At 47.9% G+C, this 23,360-nt stretch overlaps 44 non-coding genes across 44 annotated transcripts; 35 read left to right on the top strand and 9 right to left on the bottom strand.

The window, feature by feature from the left end:
* Window positions 1-719: 719 nt before the first annotated feature.
* Window positions 720-792, bottom strand: trnaa-agc (transfer RNA alanine (anticodon AGC)). The gene has a single exon. It is a non-coding gene; the product is annotated as a tRNA-Ala (tRNA).
* A 937-nt stretch (window positions 793-1,729) lies between these two features.
* Window positions 1,730-1,801, top strand: trnap-ugg (transfer RNA proline (anticodon UGG)). Its single transcript has one exon. It is a non-coding gene; the product is annotated as a tRNA-Pro (tRNA).
* A 97-nt stretch (window positions 1,802-1,898) lies between these two features.
* Window positions 1,899-1,972, top strand: trnai-aau (transfer RNA isoleucine (anticodon AAU)). Its single transcript has one exon. It is a non-coding gene; the product is annotated as a tRNA-Ile (tRNA).
* Window positions 1,973-2,078: 106 nt separating this feature from the next.
* trnaf-gaa (transfer RNA phenylalanine (anticodon GAA)) lies at window positions 2,079-2,151 on the top strand. The gene has a single exon. It is a non-coding gene; the product is annotated as a tRNA-Phe (tRNA).
* A 135-nt stretch (window positions 2,152-2,286) lies between these two features.
* trnaq-uug (transfer RNA glutamine (anticodon UUG)) lies at window positions 2,287-2,358 on the top strand. Its single transcript has one exon. It is a non-coding gene; the product is annotated as a tRNA-Gln (tRNA).
* Window positions 2,359-4,143: 1,785 nt separating this feature from the next.
* Window positions 4,144-4,215, top strand: trnap-ugg (transfer RNA proline (anticodon UGG)). The gene has a single exon. It is a non-coding gene; the product is annotated as a tRNA-Pro (tRNA).
* Window positions 4,216-4,312: 97 nt separating this feature from the next.
* Window positions 4,313-4,386, top strand: trnai-aau (transfer RNA isoleucine (anticodon AAU)). The gene has a single exon. It is a non-coding gene; the product is annotated as a tRNA-Ile (tRNA).
* A 106-nt stretch (window positions 4,387-4,492) lies between these two features.
* Window positions 4,493-4,565, top strand: trnaf-gaa (transfer RNA phenylalanine (anticodon GAA)). The gene has a single exon. It is a non-coding gene; the product is annotated as a tRNA-Phe (tRNA).
* A 135-nt stretch (window positions 4,566-4,700) lies between these two features.
* trnaq-uug (transfer RNA glutamine (anticodon UUG)) lies at window positions 4,701-4,772 on the top strand. The gene has a single exon. It is a non-coding gene; the product is annotated as a tRNA-Gln (tRNA).
* Window positions 4,773-5,100: 328 nt separating this feature from the next.
* Window positions 5,101-5,173, bottom strand: trnaa-agc (transfer RNA alanine (anticodon AGC)). Its single transcript has one exon. It is a non-coding gene; the product is annotated as a tRNA-Ala (tRNA).
* A 630-nt stretch (window positions 5,174-5,803) lies between these two features.
* Window positions 5,804-5,875, top strand: trnaq-uug (transfer RNA glutamine (anticodon UUG)). Its single transcript has one exon. It is a non-coding gene; the product is annotated as a tRNA-Gln (tRNA).
* Window positions 5,876-6,650: 775 nt separating this feature from the next.
* On the bottom strand, window positions 6,651-6,723 carry trnaa-agc (transfer RNA alanine (anticodon AGC)). Its single transcript has one exon. It is a non-coding gene; the product is annotated as a tRNA-Ala (tRNA).
* A 937-nt stretch (window positions 6,724-7,660) lies between these two features.
* trnap-ugg (transfer RNA proline (anticodon UGG)) lies at window positions 7,661-7,732 on the top strand. Its single transcript has one exon. It is a non-coding gene; the product is annotated as a tRNA-Pro (tRNA).
* A 97-nt stretch (window positions 7,733-7,829) lies between these two features.
* On the top strand, window positions 7,830-7,903 carry trnai-aau (transfer RNA isoleucine (anticodon AAU)). Its single transcript has one exon. It is a non-coding gene; the product is annotated as a tRNA-Ile (tRNA).
* Window positions 7,904-8,009: 106 nt separating this feature from the next.
* trnaf-gaa (transfer RNA phenylalanine (anticodon GAA)) lies at window positions 8,010-8,082 on the top strand. Its single transcript has one exon. It is a non-coding gene; the product is annotated as a tRNA-Phe (tRNA).
* A 135-nt stretch (window positions 8,083-8,217) lies between these two features.
* On the top strand, window positions 8,218-8,289 carry trnaq-uug (transfer RNA glutamine (anticodon UUG)). Its single transcript has one exon. It is a non-coding gene; the product is annotated as a tRNA-Gln (tRNA).
* A 775-nt stretch (window positions 8,290-9,064) lies between these two features.
* On the bottom strand, window positions 9,065-9,137 carry trnaa-agc (transfer RNA alanine (anticodon AGC)). Its single transcript has one exon. It is a non-coding gene; the product is annotated as a tRNA-Ala (tRNA).
* Window positions 9,138-10,074: 937 nt separating this feature from the next.
* Window positions 10,075-10,146, top strand: trnap-ugg (transfer RNA proline (anticodon UGG)). The gene has a single exon. It is a non-coding gene; the product is annotated as a tRNA-Pro (tRNA).
* Window positions 10,147-10,243: 97 nt separating this feature from the next.
* trnai-aau (transfer RNA isoleucine (anticodon AAU)) lies at window positions 10,244-10,317 on the top strand. The gene has a single exon. It is a non-coding gene; the product is annotated as a tRNA-Ile (tRNA).
* A 106-nt stretch (window positions 10,318-10,423) lies between these two features.
* trnaf-gaa (transfer RNA phenylalanine (anticodon GAA)) lies at window positions 10,424-10,496 on the top strand. The gene has a single exon. It is a non-coding gene; the product is annotated as a tRNA-Phe (tRNA).
* Window positions 10,497-10,631: 135 nt separating this feature from the next.
* trnaq-uug (transfer RNA glutamine (anticodon UUG)) lies at window positions 10,632-10,703 on the top strand. The gene has a single exon. It is a non-coding gene; the product is annotated as a tRNA-Gln (tRNA).
* Window positions 10,704-12,488: 1,785 nt separating this feature from the next.
* trnap-ugg (transfer RNA proline (anticodon UGG)) lies at window positions 12,489-12,560 on the top strand. Its single transcript has one exon. It is a non-coding gene; the product is annotated as a tRNA-Pro (tRNA).
* Window positions 12,561-12,657: 97 nt separating this feature from the next.
* Window positions 12,658-12,731, top strand: trnai-aau (transfer RNA isoleucine (anticodon AAU)). The gene has a single exon. It is a non-coding gene; the product is annotated as a tRNA-Ile (tRNA).
* A 106-nt stretch (window positions 12,732-12,837) lies between these two features.
* Window positions 12,838-12,910, top strand: trnaf-gaa (transfer RNA phenylalanine (anticodon GAA)). The gene has a single exon. It is a non-coding gene; the product is annotated as a tRNA-Phe (tRNA).
* Window positions 12,911-13,045: 135 nt separating this feature from the next.
* trnaq-uug (transfer RNA glutamine (anticodon UUG)) lies at window positions 13,046-13,117 on the top strand. Its single transcript has one exon. It is a non-coding gene; the product is annotated as a tRNA-Gln (tRNA).
* Window positions 13,118-13,884: 767 nt separating this feature from the next.
* trnaa-agc (transfer RNA alanine (anticodon AGC)) lies at window positions 13,885-13,957 on the bottom strand. The gene has a single exon. It is a non-coding gene; the product is annotated as a tRNA-Ala (tRNA).
* Window positions 13,958-14,894: 937 nt separating this feature from the next.
* On the top strand, window positions 14,895-14,966 carry trnap-ugg (transfer RNA proline (anticodon UGG)). Its single transcript has one exon. It is a non-coding gene; the product is annotated as a tRNA-Pro (tRNA).
* Window positions 14,967-15,063: 97 nt separating this feature from the next.
* On the top strand, window positions 15,064-15,137 carry trnai-aau (transfer RNA isoleucine (anticodon AAU)). Its single transcript has one exon. It is a non-coding gene; the product is annotated as a tRNA-Ile (tRNA).
* An 821-nt stretch (window positions 15,138-15,958) lies between these two features.
* On the bottom strand, window positions 15,959-16,031 carry trnaa-agc (transfer RNA alanine (anticodon AGC)). Its single transcript has one exon. It is a non-coding gene; the product is annotated as a tRNA-Ala (tRNA).
* A 937-nt stretch (window positions 16,032-16,968) lies between these two features.
* On the top strand, window positions 16,969-17,040 carry trnap-ugg (transfer RNA proline (anticodon UGG)). Its single transcript has one exon. It is a non-coding gene; the product is annotated as a tRNA-Pro (tRNA).
* Window positions 17,041-17,137: 97 nt separating this feature from the next.
* trnai-aau (transfer RNA isoleucine (anticodon AAU)) lies at window positions 17,138-17,211 on the top strand. Its single transcript has one exon. It is a non-coding gene; the product is annotated as a tRNA-Ile (tRNA).
* A 106-nt stretch (window positions 17,212-17,317) lies between these two features.
* trnaf-gaa (transfer RNA phenylalanine (anticodon GAA)) lies at window positions 17,318-17,390 on the top strand. The gene has a single exon. It is a non-coding gene; the product is annotated as a tRNA-Phe (tRNA).
* A 135-nt stretch (window positions 17,391-17,525) lies between these two features.
* trnaq-uug (transfer RNA glutamine (anticodon UUG)) lies at window positions 17,526-17,597 on the top strand. Its single transcript has one exon. It is a non-coding gene; the product is annotated as a tRNA-Gln (tRNA).
* A 773-nt stretch (window positions 17,598-18,370) lies between these two features.
* trnaa-agc (transfer RNA alanine (anticodon AGC)) lies at window positions 18,371-18,443 on the bottom strand. The gene has a single exon. It is a non-coding gene; the product is annotated as a tRNA-Ala (tRNA).
* Window positions 18,444-19,380: 937 nt separating this feature from the next.
* trnap-ugg (transfer RNA proline (anticodon UGG)) lies at window positions 19,381-19,452 on the top strand. The gene has a single exon. It is a non-coding gene; the product is annotated as a tRNA-Pro (tRNA).
* Window positions 19,453-19,549: 97 nt separating this feature from the next.
* trnai-aau (transfer RNA isoleucine (anticodon AAU)) lies at window positions 19,550-19,623 on the top strand. Its single transcript has one exon. It is a non-coding gene; the product is annotated as a tRNA-Ile (tRNA).
* Window positions 19,624-19,729: 106 nt separating this feature from the next.
* On the top strand, window positions 19,730-19,802 carry trnaf-gaa (transfer RNA phenylalanine (anticodon GAA)). The gene has a single exon. It is a non-coding gene; the product is annotated as a tRNA-Phe (tRNA).
* Window positions 19,803-19,937: 135 nt separating this feature from the next.
* Window positions 19,938-20,009, top strand: trnaq-uug (transfer RNA glutamine (anticodon UUG)). Its single transcript has one exon. It is a non-coding gene; the product is annotated as a tRNA-Gln (tRNA).
* Window positions 20,010-20,782: 773 nt separating this feature from the next.
* On the bottom strand, window positions 20,783-20,855 carry trnaa-agc (transfer RNA alanine (anticodon AGC)). The gene has a single exon. It is a non-coding gene; the product is annotated as a tRNA-Ala (tRNA).
* A 937-nt stretch (window positions 20,856-21,792) lies between these two features.
* Window positions 21,793-21,864, top strand: trnap-ugg (transfer RNA proline (anticodon UGG)). The gene has a single exon. It is a non-coding gene; the product is annotated as a tRNA-Pro (tRNA).
* A 97-nt stretch (window positions 21,865-21,961) lies between these two features.
* On the top strand, window positions 21,962-22,035 carry trnai-aau (transfer RNA isoleucine (anticodon AAU)). Its single transcript has one exon. It is a non-coding gene; the product is annotated as a tRNA-Ile (tRNA).
* Window positions 22,036-22,141: 106 nt separating this feature from the next.
* trnaf-gaa (transfer RNA phenylalanine (anticodon GAA)) lies at window positions 22,142-22,214 on the top strand. Its single transcript has one exon. It is a non-coding gene; the product is annotated as a tRNA-Phe (tRNA).
* Window positions 22,215-22,349: 135 nt separating this feature from the next.
* On the top strand, window positions 22,350-22,421 carry trnaq-uug (transfer RNA glutamine (anticodon UUG)). Its single transcript has one exon. It is a non-coding gene; the product is annotated as a tRNA-Gln (tRNA).
* A 775-nt stretch (window positions 22,422-23,196) lies between these two features.
* Window positions 23,197-23,269, bottom strand: trnaa-agc (transfer RNA alanine (anticodon AGC)). Its single transcript has one exon. It is a non-coding gene; the product is annotated as a tRNA-Ala (tRNA).
* Between the last annotated feature and the right edge of the window lie 91 nt (window positions 23,270-23,360).

Below are 23,360 nucleotides of genomic sequence, written 5' to 3'. Positions count from 1 at the left end.
AGTCTTTGTGGCCCTGTGAGCAACGGCTGCTCCGGGTAAGGTTTCATGGTGTAATGGTTAGCACTCTGAATCCAGTGATCCGAGTTCAAATCGCGGTGGGACCACTTTTTGCAACCAATTTGCGCAGGACCATGTCTGAAATACTTTTTGGCAGCTTTGAGTCCAAAAAAATTAACTAACGTAGAGACTGTGGCAGCATTGCATCAATGCCCAGTCGGTCTCTTTAGGGCAGTGGTTCTCAAACCTGTCCTGGAGGCACCCCTGCCCTGCACAGTTTGATTGTCTGCCTTATTAGACACACCCAAATAAGGTCTTGCGGTCTCTATCAATGAGTTGATGATTTGAAACAGGTGTGATAGATGAGGGAAACATTCAAAATGTGTAGGGCAGGGGTGCCTCCAGGACAGGTTTGAAAACCACTGCTTTAGGGAACTGTGTGTAAAATGGCAATGTTTTGCAACCAATTTGCACAGGACCATGTCTGAAATACTTTTTGGCAGCTGTGAGACCCAAAAAAAGCTAACGTGGGAGTGTCGCAGCATTGCGTCAGTGCTAGACACACCCAAATCAGGTCTTGCAGTCTCTATTAATGAGCTGATGATTTGAAACTGGTGTGTTAGATGAGGGGAAATGCAAAATGTGCAGGGCAGGGATGCCTCCAGGACAGGATTGAAAACCCCTGATTTAGGGATGTGTGAGTAAAAGGGCATGAGCCAACTTGGAGAATGCGGGCATCGATCCCGCTACCTCTCGCATGCTAAGCGAGCGCTCTACCATTTGAGCTAATTCCCCTGGCCTTTCAAGAATGACGAGCATAGCTGTGAATGACCGGCTTGATGCAAAGAGGCCGTCCCTCCTCTAGGCTTGCACCTTTGCACTGGCCGCGATTGTGTTGTCGAATTAACAAAGTGATTTAGCTTTTGTGTTAAAGGACCTTCTCGGTCTTGTTACGCCAGTATGCATGTGCGAATTCTTGTATTATGCAGACTACCTTGCATCACTCGGGTCACGCAGACAACTTCTCACCTCTTTTTTCTCACACTGACTTAAAGAATAAGGAAGCGGTTCTCCATTCCAGTCCTCGCTCCCCAAAGGTCTGCATATTTTGCATGTCTCTCTTTGTTAGCACACCTGATTCGGATAATCAGCTCATTAGAAGTGAGCTCCTTGCGATTGACATGGTCCCTACACAGTGTTCATTGCTCCCCACTCCCTGAGCAGGGGAAATCCGTCGAAGTTTACTTCACTTTGGAACATTGGTTCACGGATTTGCGCTGCGCAACGTCTTCACACATGGACAAGTGTGACATCATATACCTCTGTATACCTCTGTACACCTCTGTGTTAGTCACTTTGAACTGAACGTACACATACGCTTTGAACTTGAATCACGGAGGGATGTCATGTGATGTCCACTTCTCAGGGCACTTACGTTTGAATGGAACAAATGTCTGAAGCTATACGAGAAACATACAAAATGTGAAGAGCAGGGGGCTCGAGGACTGGAATTGAGAACCGCTGGTCTAAGTGACATCTGACAGTTTCAGCTGTCCTCCCTAACATCCCTCTACATGTTAGACACAGCCACATTTTTAGGTCAGTTAAGAGGTCAACTTGCGTTCGTTAGCCTTTAACACTGTCTCGAGGTCTTTGATTGCTTCCACGTTAGTTCATGTTCCTTCTTTTATTGATGCTGCAGTAGCTCTTTTTTCTCGGCCCAGCACAGGAAGGCTCGTTGGTCTAGGGGTATGATTCTCGCTTTGGGTGCGAGAGGTCCCGGGTTCAAATCCCGGACGAGCCCTTGGTCGGGATAAAACGTGAAGCTTTGTTGTCTCGTTGCGTTCACTAACATTGAGGCAGTGTTTTATTCAATCGGGTAGAGACAGATGGCGAGGGGAGGCCGGTTAGCTCAGCTGGTTAGAGCGTGGTGCTAATAACGCCAAGGTCGCGGGTTCGATCCCCGTACTGGCCAGCTGTTTTTATTGTCTGGGGGCTCATCTCTGCTCTGCTCTTCTCCTGTGACAAAGAGTAGGGTGATCTCACTGAAATCCCTGCTTGCTAAGCAGGAGCTTGTTGTGGCCGAAATAGCTCAGTTGGGAGAGCGTTAGACTGAAGATCTAAAGGTCCCTGGTTCGATCCCGGGTTTCGGCAAAATCTCCCACTCATTTCCTCTTTTTGAGGCGGGCCAGTGACCAAAAATCACTGGGTTCCAACTTCTCTGTATAACTGCTTCCCCACTGCCACGGAGCTATCTGTTTCCCAGTTGGCCACCAAACAAGCAGTTTCGGTTCCATGGTGTAATGGTCAGCACTCTGGGCTTTGAATCCAGCGATCTGAGTCCGAATCTCGGTGGAACCTGTGTGCTTTCTTGCCGCAGGAAAAGAAAAAAACAGCACTAGTTTGGCACTGGTGACAGTCTTTGTGGCCCTGTGAGCAACGGCTGCTCCAGGTAAGGTTTCATGGTGTAATGGTTAGCACTCTGAATCCAGTGATCCGAGTTCAAATCGCGGTGGGACCACTTTTTGCAACCAATTTGCGCAGGACCATGTCTGAAATACTTTTTGGCAGCTTTGAGTCCAAAAAAATTAACTAACGTAGAGACTGTGGCAGCATTGCATCAATGCCCAGTCGGTCTCTTTAGGGCAGTGGTTCTCAAACCTGTCCTGGAGGCACCCCTGCCCTGCACAGTTTGATTGTCTGCCTTATTAGACACACCCAAATAAGGTCTTGCGGTCTCTATCAATGAGTTGATGATTTGAAACAGGTGTGATAGATGAGGGAAACATTCAAAATGTGTAGGGCAGGGGTGCCTCCAGGACAGGTTTGAAAACCACTGCTTTAGGGAACTGTGTGTAAAATGGCAATGTTTTGCAACCAATTTGCACAGGACCATGTCTGAAATACTTTTTGGCAGCTGTGAGACCCAAAAAAAGCTAACGTGGGAGTGTCGCAGCATTGCGTCAGTGCTAGACACACCCAAATCAGGTCTTGCAGTCTCTATTAATGAGCTGATGATTTGAAACTGGTGTGTTAGATGAGGGGAAATGCAAAATGTGCAGGGCAGGGATGCCTCCAGGACAGGATTGAAAACCACTGATTTAGGGATGTGTGAGTAAAAGGGCATGAGCCAACTTGGAGAATGCGGGCATCGATCCCGCTACCTCTCGCATGCTAAGAGAGCGCTCTACTATTTGAGCTAATTCCCCTGGCCTTTCAAGAATGACGAGCATAGCTGCGAATGACCGGCTTGATGCAAAGAGGCCGTCCCTCCTCTAGGCTTGCACCTTTGCACTGGCCGCGATTGTGTTGTCGAATTAACAAAGAGATTTAGCTTTTGTGTTAAAGGACCTTCTCGGTCTTGTTACGCCAGTATGCATGTGCGGATTCTTGTATTATGCAGACTACCTTGCATCACTCGGGTCACGCAGACAACTTCTCACCTCTTTTTTCTCACACTGACTTAAAGAATAAGGAAGCGGTTCTCCATTCCAGTCCTCGCTCCCCAAAGGTCTGCATATTTTGCATGTCTCTCTTTGTTAGCACACCTGATTCGGATAATCAGCTCATTAGAAGTGAGCTCCTTGCGATTGACATGGTCCCTACACAGTGTTCATTGCTCCCCACTCCCTGAGCAGGGGAAATCCGTCGAAGTTTACTTCACTTTGGAACATTGGTTCACGGATTTGCGCTGCGCAACGTCTTCACACATGGACAAGTGTGACATCATATACCTCTGTATACCTCTGTACACCTCTGTGTTAGTCACTTTGAACTGAACGTACACATACGCTTTGAACTTGAATCACGGAGGGATGTCATGTGATGTCCACTTCTCAGGGCACTTACGTTTGAATGGAACAAATGTCTGAAGCTATACGAGAAACATACAAAATGTGAAGAGCAGGGGGCTCGAGGACTGGAATTGAGAACCGCTGGTCTAAGTGACATCTGACAGTTTCAGCTGTCCTCCCTAACATCCCTCTACATGTTAGACACAGCCACATTTTTAGGTCAGTTAAGAGGTCAACTTGCGTTCGTTAGCCTTTAACACTGTCTCGAGGTCTTTGATTGCTTCCACGTTAGTTCATGTTCCTTCTTTTATTGATGCTGGAGTAGCTCTTTTTTCTCGGCCCAGCACAGGAAGGCTCGTTGGTCTAGGGGTATGATTCTCGCTTTGGGTGCGAGAGGTCCCGGGTTCAAATCCCGGACGAGCCCTTGGTCGGGATAAAACGTGAAGCTTTGTTGTCTCGTTGCGTTCACTAACATTGAGGCAGTTTTTTATTCAATCGGGTAGAGACAGATGGCGAAGGGAGGCCGGTTAGCTCAGCTGGTTAGAGCGTGGTGCTAATAACGCCAAGGTCGCGGGTTCGATCCCCGTACTGGCCAGCTGTTTTTATTGTCTGGGGGCTCATCTCTGCTCTGCTCTTCTCCTGTGACAAAGAGTAGGGTGATCTCACTGAAATCGCTGCTTGCTAAGCAGGAGCTTGTTGTGGCCGAAATAGCTCAGTTGGGAGAGCGTTAGACTGAAGATCTAAAGGTCCCTGGTTCGATCCCGGGTTTCGGCAAAATCTCCCACTCATTTCCTCTTTTTGAGGCGGGCCAGTGACCAAAAATCACTGGGTTCCAACTTCTCTGTATAACTGCTTCCCCACTGCCACGGAGCTATCTGTTTCCCAGTTGGCCACCAAACAAGCAGTTTCGGTTCCATGGTGTAATGGTCAGCACTCTGGGCTTTGAATCCAGCGATCTGAGTTCGAATCTCGGTGGAACCTGTGTGGTTTCTTGCCGCAGGAAAAGAAAAAAACAGCACTAGTTTGGCACTGGTGACAGTCTTTGTGGCCCTGTGAGCAACGGCTGCTCCAGGTAAGGTTTCATGGTGTAATGGTTAGCACTCTGAATCCAGTGATCCGAGTTCAAATCGCGGTGGGACCACTTTTTGCAACCAATTTCAGGTCTTGCAGTCTCTATTAATGAGCTGATGATTTGAAACTGGTGTGTTAGATGAGGGGAAATGCAAAATGTGCAGGGCAGGGATGCCTCCAGGACAGGATTGAAAACCACTGATTGAGGGATGTGTGAGTAAAAGGGAATGAGACAACTTGGAGAATGCGGGCATCGATCCCGCTACCTCTCGCATGCTAAGCGAGCGCTCTACCATTTGAGCTAATTCCCCTGGCCTTTCAAAAATGACGAGCATAGCTGCGAATGACCGGCTTGATGCAAAGAGGTCGTCCCTCCTCTAGGCTTGCACCTTTGCACTGGCCGCGATTGTGTTGTCGAATTAACAAAGAGATTTAGCTTTTGTGTTAAAGGACCTTCTCGGTCTTGTTACGCCAGTATGCATGTGCGGATTCTTGTATTATGCAGACTACCTTGCATCACTCGGGTCACGCAGACAACTTCTCACCTCTTTTTTCTCACACTGACTTAAAGAATAAGGAAGCGGTTCTCCATTCCAGTCCTCGCTCCCCAAAGGTCTGCATATTTTGCATGTCTCTCTTTGTTAGCACACCTGATTCGGATAATCAGCTCATTAGAAGTGAGCTCCTTGCGATTGACATGGTCCCTACACAGTGTTCATTGCTCCCCACTCCCTGAGCAGGGGAAATCCGTCGAAGTTTACTTCACTTTGGAACATTGGTTCACGGATTTGCGCTGGGTTTCGGCAAAATCTCCCACTCATTTCCTCTTTTTGAGGTGGGCCAGTGACCAAAAATCACTGGGTTCCAATTTCTCTGTATAACTGCTTCCCCACTGCCACGGAGCTATCTGTTTCCCAGTTGGCCACCAAACAAGCAGTTTCGGTTCCATGGTGTAATGGTCAGCACTCTGGGCTTTGAATCCAGCGATCTGAGTTCGAATCTCGGTGGAACCTGTGTGGTTTCTTGCCGCAGGAAAAGAAAAAAACAGCACTAGTTTGGCACTGGTGACAGTCTTTGTGGCCCTGTGAGCAACGGCTGCTCCAGGTAAGGTTTCATGGTGTAATGGTTAGCACTCTGAATCCAGTGATCCGAGTTCAAATCGCGGTGGGACCACTTTTTGCAACCAATTTGCGCAGGACCATGTCTGAAATACTTTTTGGCAGCTTTGAGTCCAAAAAAATTAACTAACGTAGAGACTGTGGCAGCATTGCATCAATGCCCAGTCGGTCTCTTTAGGGCAGTGGTTCTCAAACCTGTCCTGGAGGCACCCCTGCCCTGCACAGTTTGATTGTCTGCCTTATTAGACACACCCAAATAAGGTCTTGCGGTCTCTATCAATGAGTTGGTGATTTGAAACAGGTGTGATAGATGAGGGAAACATTCAAAATGTGTAGGGCAGGGGTGCCTCCAGGACAGGTTTGAAAACCACTGCTTTAGGGAACTGTGTGTAAAATGGCAATGTTTTGCAACCAATTTGCACAGGACCATGTCTGAAATACTTTTTGGCAGCTGTGAGACCCAAAAAAAGCTAACGTTGGAGTGTCGCAGCATTGCGTCAGTGCTAGACACACCCAAATCAGGTCTTGCAGTCTCTATTAATGAGCTGATGATTTGAAACTGGTGTGTTAGATGAGGGGAAATGCAAAATGTGCAGGGCAGGGATGCCTCCAGGACAGGATTGAAAACCACTGATTTAGGGATGTGTGAGTGAAAGGGAATGAGACAACTTGGAGAATGCGGGCATCGATCCCGCTACCTCTCGCATGCTAAGCGAGCGCTCTACCATTTGAGCTAATTCCCCTGGCCTTTCAAGAATGACGAGCATAGCTGCGAATGACCGGCTTGATGCAAAGAGGCCGTCCCTCCTCTAGGCTTGCACCTTTGCACTGGCCGCGATTGTGTTGTCGAATTAACAAAGAGATTTAGCTTTTGTGTTAAAGGACCTTCTCGGTCTTGTTACGCCAGTATGCATGTGCGGATTCTTGTATTATGCAGACTACCTTGCATCACTCGGGTCACGCAGACAACTTCTCACCTCTTTTTTCTCACACTGACTTAAAGAATAAGGAAGCGGTTCTCCATTCCAGTCCTCGCTCCCCAAAGGTCTGCATATTTTGCATGTCTCTCTTTGTTAGCACACCTGATTCGGATAATCAGCTCATTAGAAGTGAGCTCCTTGCGATTGACATGGTCCCTACACAGTGTTCATTGCTCCCCACTCCCTGAGCAGGGGAAATCCGTCGAAGTTTACTTCACTTTGGAACATTGGTTCACGGATTTGCGCTGCGCAACGTCTTCACACATGGACAAGTGTGACATCATATACCTCTGTATACCTCTGTACACCTCTGTGTTAGTCACTTTGAACTGAACGTACACATACGCTTTGAACTTGAATCACGGACGGATGTCATGTGATGTCCACTTCTCAGGGCACTTACGTTTGAATGGAACAAATGTCTGAAGCTATACGAGAAACATACAAAATGTGAAGAGCAGGGGGCTCGAGGACTGGAATTGAGAACCGCTGGTCTAAGTGACATCTGACAGTTTCAGCTGTCCTCCCTAACATCCCTCTACATGTTAGACACAGCCACATTTTTAGGTCAGTTAAGAGGCCAACTTGCGTTCGTTAGCCTTTAACACTGTCTCGAGGTCTTTGATTGCTTCCACGTTAGTTCATGTTCCTTCTTTTATTGATGCTGGAGTAGCTCTTTTTTCTCGGCCCAGCACAGGAAGGCTCGTTGGTCTAGGGGTATGATTCTCGCTTTGGGTGCGAGAGGTCCCGGGTTCAAATCCCGGACGAGCCCTTGGTCGGGATAAAACGTGAAGCTTTGTTGTCTCGTTGCGTTCACTAACATTGAGGCAGTGATTTATTCAATCGGGTAGAGACAGATGGCGAAGGGAGGCCGGTTAGCTCAGCTGGTTAGAGCGTGGTGCTAATAACGCCAAGGTCGCGGGTTCGATCCCCGTACTGGCCAGCTGTTTTTATTGTCTGGGGGCTCATCTCTGCTCTGCTCTTCTCCTGTGACAAAGAGTAGGGTGATCTCACTGAAATCCCTGCTTGCTAAGCAGGAGCTTGTTGTGGCCGAAATAGCTCAGTTGGGAGAGCGTTAGACTGAAGATCTAAAGGTCCCTGGTTCGATCCCGGGTTTCGGCAAAATCTCCCACTCATTTCCTCTTTTTGAGGCGGGCCAGTGACCAAAAATCACTGGGTTCCAACCTCTCTGTATAACTGCTTCCCCACTGCCACGGAGCTATCTGTTTCCCAGTTGGCCACCAAACAAGCAGTTTCGGTTCCATGGTGTAATGGTCAGCACTCTGGGCTTTGAATCCAGCGATCTGAGTTCGAATCTCGGTGGAACCTGTGTGGTTTCTTGCCGCAGGAAAAGAAAAAAACAGCACTAGTTTGGCACTGGTGACAGTCTTTGTGGCCCTGTGAGCAACGGCTGCTCCGGGTAAGGTTTCATGGTGTAATGGTTAGCACTCTGAATCCAGTGATCCGAGTTCAAATCGCGGTGGGACCACTTTTTGCAACCAATTTGCGCAGGACCATGTCTGAAATACTTTTTGGCAGCTTTGAGTCCAAAAAAATTAACTAACGTAGAGACTGTGGCAGCATTGCATCAATGCCCAGTCGGTCTCTTTAGGGCAGTGGTTCTCAAACCTGTCCTGGAGGCACCCCTGCCCTGCACAGTTTGATTGTCTGCCTTATTAGACACACCCAAATAAGGTCTTGCGGTCTCTATCAATGAGTTGATGATTTGAAACAGGTGTGATAGATGAGGGAAACATTCAAAATGTGTAGGGCAGGGGTGCCTCCAGGACAGGTTTGAAAACCACTGCTTTAGGGAACTGTGTGTAAAATGGCAATGTTTTGCAACCAATTTGCACAGGACCATGTCTGAAATACTTTTTGGCAGCTGTGAGACCCAAAAAAAGCTAACGTGGGAGTGTCGCAGCATTGCGTCAGTGCTAGACACACCCAAATCAGGTCTTGCAGTCTCTATTAATGAGCTGATGATTTGAAACTGGTGTGTTAGATGAGGGGAAATGCAAAATGTGCAGGGCAGGGATGCCTCCAGGACAGGATTGAAAACCCCTGATTTAGGGATGTGTGAGTAAAAGGGCATGAGCCAACTTGGAGAATGCGGGCATCGATCCCGCTACCTCTCGCATGCTAAGCGAGCGCTCTACCATTTGAGCTAATTCCCCTGGCCTTTCAAGAATGACGAGCATAGCTGTGAATGACCGGCTTGATGCAAAGAGGCCGTCCCTCCTCTAGGCTTGCACCTTTGCACTGGCCGCGATTGTGTTGTCGAATTAACAAAGTGATTTAGCTTTTGTGTTAAAGGACCTTCTCGGTCTTGTTACGCCAGTATGCATGTGCGAATTCTTGTATTATGCAGACTACCTTGCATCACTCGGGTCACGCAGACAACTTCTCACCTCTTTTTTCTCACACTGACTTAAAGAATAAGGAAGCGGTTCTCCATTCCAGTCCTCGCTCCCCAAAGGTCTGCATATTTTGCATGTCTCTCTTTGTTAGCACACCTGATTCGGATAATCAGCTCATTAGAAGTGAGCTCCTTGCGATTGACATGGTCCCTACACAGTGTTCATTGCTCCCCACTCCCTGAGCAGGGGAAATCCGTCGAAGTTTACTTCACTTTGGAACATTGGTTCACGGATTTGCGCTGCGCAACGTCTTCACACATGGACAAGTGTGACATCATATACCTCTGTATACCTCTGTACACCTCTGTGTTAGTCACTTTGAACTGAACGTACACATACGCTTTGAACTTGAATCACGGAGGGATGTCATGTGATGTCCACTTCTCAGGGCACTTACGTTTGAATGGAACAAATGTCTGAAGCTATACGAGAAACATACAAAATGTGAAGAGCAGGGGGCTCGAGGACTGGAATTGAGAACCGCTGGTCTAAGTGACATCTGACAGTTTCAGCTGTCCTCCCTAACATCCCTCTACATGTTAGACACAGCCACATTTTTAGGTCAGTTAAGAGGTCAACTTGCGTTCGTTAGCCTTTAACACTGTCTCGAGGTCTTTGATTGCTTCCACGTTAGTTCATGTTCCTTCTTTTATTGATGCTGCAGTAGCTCTTTTTTCTCGGCCCAGCACAGGAAGGCTCGTTGGTCTAGGGGTATGATTCTCGCTTTGGGTGCGAGAGGTCCCGGGTTCAAATCCCGGACGAGCCCTTGGTCGGGATAAAACGTGAAGCTTTGTTGTCTCGTTGCGTTCACTAACATTGAGGCAGTGTTTTATTCAATCGGGTAGAGACAGATGGCGAGGGGAGGCCGGTTAGCTCAGCTGGTTAGAGCGTGGTGCTAATAACGCCAAGGTCGCGGGTTCGATCCCCGTACTGGCCAGCTGTTTTTATTGTCTGGGGGCTCATCTCTGCTCTGCTCTTCTCCTGTGACAAAGAGTAGGGTGATCTCACTGAAATCCCTGCTTGCTAAGCAGGAGCTTGTTGTGGCCGAAATAGCTCAGTTGGGAGAGCGTTAGACTGAAGATCTAAAGGTCCCTGGTTCGATCCCGGGTTTCGGCAAAATCTCCCACTCATTTCCTCTTTTTGAGGCGGGCCAGTGACCAAAAATCACTGGGTTCCAACTTCTCTGTATAACTGCTTCCCCACTGCCACGGAGCTATCTGTTTCCCAGTTGGCCACCAAACAAGCAGTTTCGGTTCCATGGTGTAATGGTCAGCACTCTGGGCTTTGAATCCAGCGATCTGAGTCCGAATCTCGGTGGAACCTGTGTGCTTTCTTGCCGCAGGAAAAGAAAAAAACAGCACTAGTTTGGCACTGGTGACAGTCTTTGTGGCCCTGTGAGCAACGGCTGCTCCAGGTAAGGTTTCATGGTGTAATGGTTAGCACTCTGAATCCAGTGATCCGAGTTCAAATCGCGGTGGGACCACTTTTTGCAACCAATTTGCGCAGGACCATGTCTGAAATACTTTTTGGCAGCTTTGAGTCCAAAAAAATTAACTAACGTAGAGACTGTGGCAGCATTGCATCAATGCCCAGTCGGTCTCTTTAGGGCAGTGGTTCTCAAACCTGTCCTGGAGGCACCCCTGCCCTGCACAGTTTGATTGTCTGCCTTATTAGACACACCCAAATAAGGTCTTGCGGTCTCTATCAATGAGTTGATGATTTGAAACAGGTGTGATAGATGAGGGAAACATTCAAAATGTGTAGGGCAGGGGTGCCTCCAGGACAGGTTTGAAAACCACTGCTTTAGGGAACTGTGTGTAAAATGGCAATGTTTTGCAACCAATTTGCACAGGACCATGTCTGAAATACTTTTTGGCAGCTGTGAGACCCAAAAAAAGCTAACGTGGGAGTGTCGCAGCATTGCGTCAGTGCTAGACACACCCAAATCAGGTCTTGCAGTCTCTATTAATGAGCTGATGATTTGAAACTGGTGTGTTAGATGAGGGGAAATGCAAAATGTGCAGGGCAGGGATGCCTCCAGGACAGGATTGAAAACCACTGATTTAGGGATGTGTGAGTAAAAGGGCATGAGCCAACTTGGAGAATGCGGGCATCGATCCCGCTACCTCTCGCATGCTAAGAGAGCGCTCTACTATTTGAGCTAATTCCCCTGGCCTTTCAAGAATGACGAGCATAGCTGCGAATGACCGGCTTGATGCAAAGAGGCCGTCCCTCCTCTAGGCTTGCACCTTTGCACTGGCCGCGATTGTGTTGTCGAATTAACAAAGAGATTTAGCTTTTGTGTTAAAGGACCTTCTCGGTCTTGTTACGCCAATATGCATGTGCGGATTCTTGTATTATGCAGACTACCTTGCATCACTCGGGTCACGCAGACAACTTCTCACCTCTTTTTTCTCACACTGACTTAAAGAATAAGGAAGCGGTTCTCCATTCCAGTCCTCGCTCCCCAAAGGTCTGCATATTTTGCATGTCTCTCTTTGTTAGCACACCTGATTCGGATAATCAGCTCATTAGAAGTGAGCTCCTTGCGATTGACATGGTCCCTACACAGTGTTCATTGCTCCCCACTCCCTGAGCAGGGGAAATCCGTCGAAGTTTACTTCACTTTGGAACATTGGTTCACGGATTTGCGCTGCGCAACGTCTTCACACATGGACAAGTGTGACATCATATACCTCTGTATACCTCTGTACACCTCTGTGTTAGTCACTTTGAACTGAACGTACACATACGCTTTGAACTTGAATCACGGACGGATGTCATGTGATGTCCACTTCTCAGGGCACTTACGTTTGAATGGAACAAATGTCTGAAGCTATACGAGAAACATACAAAATGTGAAGAGCAGGGGGCTCGAGGACTGGAATTGAGAACCGCTGGTCTAAGTGACATCTGACAGTTTCAGCTGTCCTCCCTAACATCCCTCTACATGTTAGACACAGCCACATTTTTAGGTCAGTTAAGAGGCCAACTTGCGTTCGTTAGCCTTTAACACTGTCTCGAGGTCTTTGATTGCTTCCACGTTAGTTCATGTTCCTTCTTTTATTGATGCTGGAGTAGCTCTTTTTTCTTGGCGCAGCACAGGAAGGCTCGTTGGTCTAGGGGTATGATTCTCGCTTTGGGTGCGAGAGGTCCCGGGTTCAAATCCCGGACGAGCCCTTGGTCGGGATAAAACGTGAAGCTTTGTTGTCTCGTTGCGTTCACTAACATTGAGGCAGTTTTTTATTCAATCGGGTAGAGACAGATGGCGAAGGGAGGCCGGTTAGCTTAGCTGGTTAGAGCGTAGTGCTAATAACGCAAAGGTCGCGGGTTCGATCCCCGTACTGGCCAGCTGTTTTTATTGTCTGGGGGCTCATCTCTGCTCTGCTCTTCTCCTGTGACAAAGAGTAGGGTGATCTCACTGAAATCCCTGCTTGCTAAGCAGGAGCTTGTTGTGGCCGAAATAGCTCAGTTGGGAGAGCGTTAGACTGAAGATCTAAAGGTCCCTGGTTCGATCCCGGGTTTCGGCAAAATCTCCCACTCATTTCCTCTTTTTGAGGCGGGCCAGTGACCAAAAATCACTGGGTTCCAACTTCTCTGTATAACTGCTTCCCCACTGCCACGGAGCTATCTGTTTCCCAGTTGGCCACCAAACAAGCAGTTTCGGTTCCATGGTGTAATGGTCAGCACTCTGGGCTTTGAATCCAGCGATCTGAGTTCGAATCTCGGTGGAACCTGTGTGGTTTCTTGCCGCAGGAAAAGAAAAAAACAGCACTAGTTTGGCACTGGTGACAGTCTTTGTGGCCCTGTGAGCAACGGCTGCTCCAGGTAAGGTTTCATGGTGTAATGGTTAGCACTCTGAATCCAGTGATCCGAGTTCAAATCGCGGTGGGACCACTTTTTGCAACCAATTTGCGCAGGACCATGTCTGAAATACTTTTTGGCAGCTTTGAGTCCAAAAAAATTAACTAACGTAGAGACTGTGGCAGCATTGCATCAATGCCCAGTCGGTCTCTTTAGGGCAGTGGTTCTCAAACCTGTCCTGGAGGCACCCCTGCCCTGCACAGTTTGCCTTATTAGACACACCCAAATAAGGTCTTGCGGTCTCTATCAATGAGTTGATGATTTGAAACAGGTGTGATAGATGAGGGAAACATTCAAAATGTGTAGGGCAGGGGTGCCTCCAGGACAGGTTTGAAAACCACTGCTTTAGGGAACTGTGTGTAAAATGGCAATGTTTTGCAACCAATTTTCACAGGACCATGTCTGAAATACTTTTTGGCAGCTGTGAGACCCAAAAAAAGCTAACGTTGGAGTGTCGCAGCATTGCGTCAGTGCTAGACACACCCAAATCAGGTCTTGCAGTCTCTATTAATGAGCTGATGATTTGAAACTGGTGTGTTAGATGAGGGGAAATGCAAAATGTGCAGGGCAGGGATGCCTCCAGGACAGGATTGAAAACCACTGATTTAGGGATGTGTGAGTAAAAGGGAATGAGACAACTTGGAGAATGCGGGCATCGATCCCGCTACCTCTCGCATGCTAAGCGAGCGCTCTACCATTTGAGCTAATTCCCCTGGCCTTTCAAGAATGACGAGCATAGCTGCGAATGACCGGCTTGATGCAAAGAGGCCGTCCCTCCTCTAGGCTTGCACCTTTGCACTGGCCGCGATTGTGTTGTCGAATTAACAAAGAGATTTAGCTTTTGTGTTAAAGGACCTTCTCGGTCTTGTTACGCCAGTATGCATGTGCGGATTCTTGTATTATGCAGACTACCTTGCATCACTCGGGTCACGCAGACAACTTCTCACCTCTTTTTTCTCACACTGACTTAAAGAATAAGGAAGCGGTTCTCCATTCCAGTCCTCGCTCCCCAAAGGTCTGCATATTTTGCATGTCTCTCTTTGTTAGCACACCTGATTCGGATAATCAGCTCATTAGAAGTGAGCTCCTTGCGATTGACATGGTCCCTACACAGTGTTCATTGCTCCCCACTCCCTGAGCAGGGGAAATCCGTCGAAGTTTACTTCACTTTGGAACATTGGTTCACGGATTTGCGCTGCGCAACGTCTTCACACATGGACAAGTGTGACATCATATACCTCTGTATACCTCTGTACACCTCTGTGTTAGTCACTTTGAACTGAACGTACACATACGCTTTGAACTTGAATCACGGAGGGATGTCATGTGATGTCCACTTCTCAGGGCACTTACGTTTGAATGGAACAAATGTCTGAAGCTATACGAGAAACATACAAAATGTGAAGAGCAGGGGGCTCGAGGACTGGAATTGAGAACCGCTGGTCTAAGTGACATCTGACAGTTTCAGCTGTCCTCCCTAACATCCCTCTACATGTTAGACACAGCCACATTTTTAGGTCAGTTAAGAGGTCAACTTGCGTTCGTTAGCCTTTAACACTGTCTCGAGGTCTTTGATTGCTTCCACGTTAGTTCATGTTCCTTCTTTTATTGATGCTGCAGTAGCTCTTTTTTCTCGGCCCAGCACAGGAAGGCTCGTTGGTCTAGGGGTATGATTCTCGCTTTGGGTGCGAGAGGTCCCGGGTTCAAATCCCGGACGAGCCCTTGGTCGGGATAAAACGTGAAGCTTTGTTGTCTCGTTGCGTTCACTAACATTGAGGCAGTGTTTTATTCAATCGGGTAGAGACAGATGGCGAGGGGAGGCCGGTTAGCTCAGCTGGTTAGAGCGTGGTGCTAATAACGCCAAGGTCGCGGGTTCGATCCCCGTACTGGCCAGCTGTTTTTATTGTCTGCGATCTGAGTTCGAATCTCGGTGGAACCTGTGTGGTTTCTTGCCGCAGGAAAAGAAAAAAACAGCACTAGTTTGGCACTGGTGACAGTCTTTGTGGCCCTGTGAGCAACGGCTGCTCCAGGTAAGGTTTCATGGTGTAATGGTTAGCACTCTGAATCCAGTGATCCGAGTTCAAATCGCGGTGGGACCACTTTTTGCAACCAATTTGCGCAGGACCATGTCTGAAATACTTTTTGGCAGCTTTGAGTCCAAAAAAATTAACTAACGTAGAGACTGTGGCAGCATTGCATCAATGCCCAGTCGGTCTCTTTAGGGCAGTGGTTCTCAAACCTGTCCTGGAGGCACCCCTGCCCTGCACAGTTTGATTGTCTGCCTTATTAGACACACCCAAATAAGGTCTTGCGGTCTCTATCAATGAGTTGATGATTTGAAACAGGTGTGATAGATGAGGGAAACATTCAAAATGTGTAGGGCAGGGGTGCCTCCAGGACAGGTTTGAAAACCACTGCTTTAGGGAACTGTGTGTAAAATGGCAATGTTTTGCAACCAATTTGCACAGGACCATGTCTGAAATACTTTTTGGCAGCTGTGAGACCCAAAAAAAGCTAACGTTGGAGTGTCGCAGCATTGCGTCAGTGCTAGACACACCCAAATCAGGTCTTGCAGTCTCTATTAATGAGCTGATGATTTGAAACTGGTGTGTTAGATTAGGGGAAATGCAAAATGTGCAGGGCAGGGATGCCTCCAGGACAGGATTGAAAACCACTGATTTAGGGATGTGTGAGTAAAAGGGAATGAGACAACTTGGAGAATGCGGGCATCGATCCCGCTACCTCTCGCATGCTAAGCGAGCACTCTACCATTTGAGCTAATTCCCCTGGCCTTTCAAGAATGACGAGCATAGCTGCGAATGACCGGCTTGATGCAAAGAGGCCGTCCCTCCTCTAGGCTTGCACCTTTGCACTGGCCGCGATTGTGTTGTCGAATTAACAAAGAGATTTAGCTTTTGTGTTAAAGGACCTTCTCGGTCTTGTTACGCCAGTATGCATGTGCGGATTCTTGTATTATGCAGACTACCTTGCATCACTCGGGTCACGCAGACAACTTCTCACCTCTTTTTTCTCACACTGACTTAAAGAATAAGGAAGCGGTTCTCCATTCCAGTCCTCGCTCCCCAAAGGTCTGCATATTTTGCATGTCTCTCTTTGTTAGCACACCTGATTCGGATAATCAGCTCATTAGAAGTGAGCTCCTTGCGATTGACATGGTCCCTACACAGTGTTCATTGCTCCCCACTCCCTGAGCAGGGGAAATCCGTCGAAGTTTACTTCACTTTGGAACATTGGTTCACGGATTTGCGCTGCGCAACGTCTTCACACATGGACAAGTGTGACATCATATACCTCTGTATACCTCTGTACACCTCTGTGTTAGTCACTTTGAACTGAACGTACACATACGCTTTGAACTTGAATCACGGAGGGATGTCATGTGATGTCCACTTCTCAGGGCACTTACGTTTGAATGGAACAAATGTCTGAAGCTATACGAGAAACATACAAAATGTGAAGAGCAGGGGGCTCGAGGACTGGAATTGAGAACCGCTGGTCTAAGTGACATCTGACAGTTTCAGCTGTCCTCCCTAACATCCCTCTACATGTTAGACACAGCCACATTTTTAGGTCAGTTAAGAGGTCAACTTGCGTTCGTTAGCCTTTAACACTGTCTCGAGGTCTTTGATTGCTTCCACGTTAGTTCATGTTCCTTCTTTTATTGATGCTGGAGTAGCTCTTTTTTCTCGGCCCAGCACAGGAAGGCTCGTTGGTCTAGGGGTATGATTCTCGCTTTGGGTGCGAGAGGTCCCGGGTTCAAATCCCGGACGAGCCCTTGGTCGGGATAAAACGTGAAGCTTTGTTGTCTCGTTGCGTTCACTAACATTGAGGCAGTTTTTTATTCAATCGGGTAGAGACAGATGGCGAAGGGAGGCCGGTTAGCTCAGCTGGTTAGAGCGTGGTGCTAATAACGCCAAGGTCGCGGGTTCGATCCCCGTACTGGCCAGCTGTTTTTATTGTCTGGGGGCTCATCTCTACTCTGCTCTTCTCCTGTGACAAAGAGTAGGGTGATCTCACTGAAATCGCTGCTTGCTAAGCAGGAGCTTGTTGTGGCCGAAATAGCTCAGTTGGGAGAGCGTTAGACTGAAGATCTAAAGGTCCCTGGTTCAATCGCGGGTTTCGGCAAAATCTCCCACTCATTTCCTCTTTTTGAGGCGGGCCAGTGACCAAAAATCACTGGGTTCCAACTTCTCTGTATAACTGCTTCCCCACTGCCACGGAGCTATCTGTTTCCCAGTTGGCCACCAAACAAGCAGTTTCGGTTCCATGGTGTAATGGTCAGCACTCTGGGCTTTGAATCCAGCGATCTGAGTTCGAATCTCGGTGGAACCTGTGTGGTTTCTTGCCGCAGGAAAAGAAAAAAACAGCACTAGTTTGGCACTGGTGACAGTCTTTGTGGCCCTGTGAGCAACGGCTGCTCCAGGTAAGGTTTCATGGTGTAATGGTTAGCACTCTGAATCCAGTGATCCGAGTTCAAATCGCGGTGGGACCACTTTTTGCAACCAATTTGCGCAGGACCATGTCTGAAATACTTTTTGGCAGCTTTGAGTCCAAAAAAATTAACTAACGTAGACTGTGGCAGCATTGCATCAATGCCCAGTCGGTCTCTTTAGGGCAGTGGTTCTCAAACCTGTCCTGGAGGCACCCCTGCCCTGCACAGTTTGATTGTCTGCCTTATTAGACACACCCAAATAAGGTCTTGCGGTCTCTATCAATGAGTTGATGATTTGAAACAGGTGTGATAGATGAGGGAAACATTCAAAATGTGTAGGGCAGGGGTGCCTCCAGGACAGGTTTGAAAACCACTGCTTTAGGGAACTGTGTGTAAAATGGCAATGTTTTGCAACCAATTTGCACAGGACCATGTCTGAAATACTTTTTGGCAGCTGTGAGACCCAAAAAAAGCTAACGTTGGAGTGTCGCAGCATTGCGTCAGTGCTAGACACACCCAAATCAGGTCTTGCAGTCTCTATTAATGAGCTGATGATTTGAAACTGGTGTGTTAGATGAGGGGAAATGCAAAATGTGCAGGGCAGGGATGCCTCCAGGACAGGATTGAAAACCACTGATTTAGGGATGTGTGAGTAAAAGGGAATGAGACAACTTGGAGAATGCGGGCATCGATCCCGCTACCTCTCGCATGCTAAGCGAGCGCTCTACCATTTGAGCTAATTCCCCTGGCCTTTCAAGAATGACGAGCATAGCTGCGAATGACCGGCTTGATGCAAAGAGGCCGTCCCTCCTCTAGGCTTGCACCTTTGCACTGGCCGCGATTGTGTTGTCGAATTAACAAAGAGATTTAGCTTTTGTGTTAAAGGACCTTCTCGGTCTTGTTACGCCAGTATGCATGTGCGGATTCTTGTATTATGCAGACTACCTTGCATCACTCGGGTCACGCAGACAACTTCTCACCTCTTTTTTCTCACACTGACTTAAAGAATAAGGAAGCGGTTCTCCATTCCAGTCCTCGCTCCCCAAAGGTCTGCATATTTTGCATGTCTCTCTTTGTTAGCACACCTGATTCGGATAATCAGCTCATTAGAAGTGAGCTCCTTGCGATTGACATGGTCCCTACACAGTGTTCATTGCTCCCCACTCCCTGAGCAGGGGAAATCCGTCGAAGTTTACTTCACTTTGGAACATTGGTTCACGGATTTGCGCTGCGCAACGTCTTCACACATGGACAAGTGTGACATCATATACCTCTGTATACCTCTGTACACCTCTGTGTTAGTCACTTTGAACTGAACGTACACATACGCTTTGAACTTGAATCACGGAGGGATGTCATGTGATGTCCACTTCTCAGGGCACTTACGTTTGAATGGAACAAATGTCTGAAGCTATACGAGAAACATACAAAATGTGAAGAGCAGGGGGCTCGAGGACTGGAATTGAGAACCGCTGGTCTAAGTGACATCTGACAGTTTCAGCTGTCCTCCCTAACATCCCTCTACATGTTAGACACAGCCACATTTTTAGGTCAGTTAAGAGGTCAACTTGCGTTCGTTAGCCTTTAACACTGTCTCGAGGTCTTTGATTGCTTCCACGTTAGTTCATGTTCCTTCTTTTATTGATGCTGGAGTAGCTCTTTTTTCTCGGCCCAGCACAGGAAGGCTCGTTGGTCTAGGGGTATGATTCTCGCTTTGGGTGCGAGAGGTCCCGGGTTCAAATCCCGGACGAGCCCTTGGTCGGGATAAAACGTGAAGCTTTGTTGTCTCGTTGCGTTCACTAACATTGAGGCAGTTTTTTATTCAATCGGGTAGAGACAGATGGCGAAGGGAGGCCGGTTAGCTCAGCTGGTTAGAGCGTGGTGCTAATAACGCCAAGGTCGCGGGTTCGATCCCCGTACTGGCCAGCTGTTTTTATTGTCTGGGGGCTCATCTCTACTCTGCTCTTCTCCTGTGACAAAGAGTAGGGTGATCTCACTGAAATCGCTGCTTGCTAAGCAGGAGCTTGTTGTGGCCGAAATAGCTCAGTTGGGAGAGCGTTAGACTGAAGATCTAAAGGTCCCTGGTTCAATCGCGGGTTTCGGCAAAATCTCCCACTCATTTCCTCTTTTTGAGGCGGGCCAGTGACCAAAAATCACTGGGTTCCAACTTCTCTGTATAACTGCTTCCCCACTGCCACGGAGCTATCTGTTTCCCAGTTGGCCACCAAACAAGCAGTTTCGGTTCCATGGTGTAATGGTCAGCACTCTGGGCTTTGAATCCAGCGATCTGAGTTCGAATCTCGGTGGAACCTGTGTGGTTTCTTGCCGCAGGAAAAGAAAAAAACAGCACTAGTTTGGCACTGGTGACAGTCTTTGTGGCCCTGTGAGCAACGGCTGCTCCAGGTAAGGTTTCATGGTGTAATGGTTAGCACTCTGAATCCAGTGATCCGAGTTCAAATCGCGGTGGGACCACTTTTTGCAACCAATTTGCGCAGGACCATGTCTGAAATACTTTTTGGCAGCTTTGAGTCCAAAAAAATTAACTAACGTAGACTGTGGCAGCATTGCATCAATGCCCAGTCGGTCTCTTTAGGGCAGTGGTTCTCAAACCTGTCCTGGAGGCACCCCTGCCCTGCACAGTTTGATTGTCTGCCTTATTAGACACACCCAAATAAGGTCTTGCGGTCTCTATCAATGAGTTGATGATTTGAAACAGGTGTGATAGATGAGGGAAACATTCAAAATGTGTAGGGCAGGGGTGCCTCCAGGACAGGTTTGAAAACCACTGCTTTAGGGAACTGTGTGTAAAATGGCAATGTTTTGCAACCAATTTGCACAGGACCATGTCTGAAATACTTTTTGGCAGCTGTGAGACCCAAAAAAAGCTAACGTTGGAGTGTCGCAGCATTGCGTCAGTGCTAGACACACCCAAATCAGGTCTTGCAGTCTCTATTAATGAGCTGATGATTTGAAACTGGTGTGTTAGATGAGGGGAAATGCAAAATGTGCAGGGCAGGGATGCCTCCAGGACAGGATTGAAAACCACTGATTTAGGGATGTGTGAGTAAAAGGGAATGAGACAACTTGGAGAATGCGGGCATCGATCCCGCTACCTCTCGCATGCTAAGCGAGCGCTCTACCATTTGAGCTAATTCCCCTGGCCTTTCAAGAATGACGAGCATAGCTGCGAATGACCGGCTTGATGCAAAGAGGCCGTCCCTCCTCTAGGCTTGCACCTTTGCACTGGCCGCGATTGTGTTGTCGAATTAACAAAGAGATTTAGCTTTTGTGTTAAAGGACCTTCTCGGTCTTGTTACGCCAGTATGCATGTGCGGATTCTTGTATTATGCAGACTACCTTGCATCACTCGGGTCACGCAGACAACTTCTCACCTCTTTTTTCTCACACTGACTTAAAGAATAAGGAAGCGGTTCTCCATTCCAGTCCTCGCTCCCCAAAGGTCTGCATATTTTGCATGTCTCTCTTTGTTAGCACACCTGATTCGGATAATCAGCTCATTAGAAGTGAGCTCCTTGCGATTGACATGGTCCCTACACAGTGTTCATTGCTCCCCACTCCCTGAGCAGGGGAAATCCGTCGAAGTTTACTTCACTTTGGAACATTGGTTCACGGATTTGCGCTGCGCAACGTCTTCACACATGGACAAGTGTGACATCATATACCTCTGTATACCTCTGTACACCTCTGTGTTAGTCACTTTGAACTGAACGTACACATACGCTTTGAACTTGAATCACGGAGGGATGTCATGTGATGTCCACTTCTCAGGGCACTTACGTTTGAATGGAACAAATGTCTGAAGCTATACGAGAAACATACAAAATGTGAAGAGCAGGGGGCTCGAGGACTGGAATTGAGAACCGCTGGTCTAAGTGACATCTGACAGTTTCAGCTGTCCTCCCTAACATCCCTCTACATGTTAGACACAGCCACATTTTTAGGTCAGTTAAGAGGTCAACTTGCGTTCGTTAGCCTTTAACACTGTCTCGAGGTCTTTGATTGCTTCCACGTTAGTTCATGTTCCTTCTTTTATTGATGCTGCAGTAGCTCTTTTTTCTCGGCCCAGCACAGGAAGGCTCGTTGGTCTAGGGGTTTGATTCTCGCTTTGGGTGCGAGAGGTCCCGGGTTCAAATCCCGGACGAGCCGTTGGTCGGGATAAAACGTGAAGCTTTGTTGTCTCGTTGCGTTCACTAACATTGAGGCAGTGTTTTATTCAATCGGGTAGAGACAGATGGCTAAGGGAGGCCGGTTAGCTCAGCTGGTTAGAGCGTGGTGCTAATAACGCCAAGGTCGCGGGTTCGATCCCCGTACTGGCCAGCTGTTTTTATTGTCTGGGGGCTCATCTCTGCTCTGCTCTTCTCCTGTGACAAAGAGTAGGGTGATCTCACTGAAATCCCTGCTTGCTAAGCAGGAGCTTGTTGTGGCCGAAATAGCTCAGTTGGGAGAGCGTTAGACTGAAGATCTAAAGGTCCCTGGTTGGATCCCGGGTTTCGGCAAAATCTCCCACTCATTTCCTCTTTTTGAGGCGGGCCAGTGACCAAAAATCACTGGGTTCCAACTTCTCTGTATAACTGCTTCCCCACTGCCACGGAGCTATCTGTTTCCCAGTTGGCCACCAAACAAGCAGTTTCGGTTCCATGGTGTAATGGTCAGCACTCTGGGCTTTGAATCCAGCGATCTGAGTCCGAATCTCGGTGGAACCTGTGTGCTTTCTTGCCGCAGGAAAAGAAAAAAACAGCACTAGTTTGGCACTGGTGACAGTCTTTGTGGCCCTGTGAGCAACGGCTGTTCCAGGTAAGGTTTCATGGTGCAATGGTTAGCACTCTGAATCCAGTGATCCGAGTTCAAATCGCGGTGGGACCACTTTTTGCAACCAATTTGCGCAGGACCATGTCTGAAATACTTTTTGGCAGCTTTGAGTCCAAAAAAATTAACTAACGTAGAGACTGTGGCAGCATTGCATCAATGCCCAGTCAGTCTCTTTAGGGCAGTGGTTCTCAAACCTGTCCTGGAGGCACCCCTGCCCTGCACAGTTTGATTGTCTGCCTTATTAGACACACCCAAATAAGGTCTTGCTGTCTCTATCAATGAGTTGATGATTTGAAACAGGTGTGATAGATGAGGGAAACATTCAAAATGTGTAGGGCAGGGGTGCCTCCAGGACAGGTTTGAAAACCACTGCTTTAGGGAACTGTGTGTAAAATGGCAATGTTTTGCAACCAATTTGCACAGGACCATGTCTGAAATACTTTTTGGCAGCTGTGAGACCCAAAAAAAGCTAACGTGGGAGTGTCGCAGCATTGCGTCAGTGCTAGACACACCCAAATCAGGTCTTGCAGTCTCTATTAATGAGCTGATGATTTGAAACTGGTGTGTTAGATGAGGGGAAATGCAAAATGTGCAGGGCAGGGATGCCTCCAGGACAGGATTGAAAACCACTGATTTAGGGATGTGTGAGTAAAAGGGCATGAGCCAACTTGGAGAATGCGGGCATCGATCCCGCTACCTCTCGCATGCTAAGCGAGCGCTCTACCATTTGAGCTAATTCCCCTGGCCTTTCAAGAATGACGAGCATAGCTGCGAATGACCGGCTTGATGCAAAGAGGCCGTCCCTCCTCTAGGCTTGCACCTTTGCACTGGCC

The sequence above is a fragment of the Carassius gibelio genome, chromosome B22 (genome assembly GCF_023724105.1).
Source record: "Carassius gibelio isolate Cgi1373 ecotype wild population from Czech Republic chromosome B22, carGib1.2-hapl.c, whole genome shotgun sequence".
Classification (NCBI taxonomy): Eukaryota; Metazoa; Chordata; class Actinopteri; order Cypriniformes; family Cyprinidae; genus Carassius; species Carassius gibelio.
The sequence above is the reverse complement of the archived record's forward strand: the minus strand, read 5'-3'. Positions and strand labels throughout refer to the sequence as shown.